The sequence below is a fragment of the Hyperolius riggenbachi genome, chromosome 7 (assembly GCF_040937935.1).
Source record: "Hyperolius riggenbachi isolate aHypRig1 chromosome 7, aHypRig1.pri, whole genome shotgun sequence".
In the NCBI taxonomy this organism is placed as follows: Eukaryota; Metazoa; Chordata; class Amphibia; order Anura; family Hyperoliidae; genus Hyperolius; species Hyperolius riggenbachi.
Window position 1 is genome coordinate 98667786 of NC_090652.1, and position 1294 is coordinate 98669079.

Sequence of the window (1294 nt, forward strand, 5' to 3'; positions counted from 1 at the left end):
GCTTTAAGGAGGCATGTACTACGAGGACACGCCCATCGGGAATGTTAAAGGGACAGGCTTTGTATGCTTATCCAACATGAAAGATTGTGCAATAAGCTGGGTGTCTGGCTGGGGAATCCTGCCCGCACATACTGTGTCCTCAGGCATCTTATTTTATACAACTCCCTGAGTGAGTGAATGAAAGTATATTTGCAATAAACCGGCATCATTCAGATGTGGAGGATAATCGGTCATAGGAGTGTTGGATTTATACTGCTCACAACCATTGAAGGACAACTGTATTGTGCTGACCCCTTTCTATACGCTCTCTCTGCTCCATGCGCCCTACCCAACTTTACAGCCTTCTTTTTTTCATGTCCTTTAAGATGCCCACTAATGATTCGATCTTGATTGTACAATCTTAACAAGTCTAGGGGTAAACACTATGAGATTTTCTGGCCGATTTACTGTCCGATCGATTATTTCCAAAAATGTCCAATCTGCTTTCCGATCAATTTCCGATAATTTTCCTATAGAGTTCCTGTTAAAGTGGACGGAAATAGATCTGAAACTGCTCGGAAATAAATCGGAAAGCAGATCGAACATGTTGGAAATAATCGATCGGCCAGAAAATCTCATAGTGTGTACCTAGCATAGAAGGATTTATTAAGTGAATATACTTTGTATGGATAATTTAGGTAGTGCCTCATATTACATAGAAGTGGTAAGATTGTGCAATCAAGATTGTCTCATCAATGAGCACCTTTAGGCCCCGTTCACACCTAAAATCGCAGGGCTAGCGTTTTGCGGGATCGATTTTGCCGCAGTGTATGGGAATCGCGTGATTAGACCCCCATTTCTGTGTACAGCAGTGTCACAGGAGCCCTAGTGGCTGACCGCACTTAGCCTTCTAAACGGTGCCAGCGCACGGATCGTGCGAACTCTGGTCGCAGTCAATGCGCAGGAACCGTTAAGAATTAGCCGCAGACAACTCAGAAGGGAGCCTGTGAGACACGGGTAATTACAACGTCACCCACTGGTTCAGAGTGAACTGCCACCACCGCGGTTACCATGGGACCGTGGAGCCCACTAACTGACTGACTAGTCCTGCGAATAAAACGGTTAAACACACGGTATTCTGTCTAGCCAACAACAAACAAACAGTAGCGTATCTTCAGAGACCCGGGATCAGTTCTGTGTGTGCTGATAAGCAGGGTAGCGGACAGTGAATGACTTGGAGAAAGTCGTTTATTCACGCAATATAAATAATTAATATATACAGACAATTATTAAAATCACAATTATTAAGACAGTA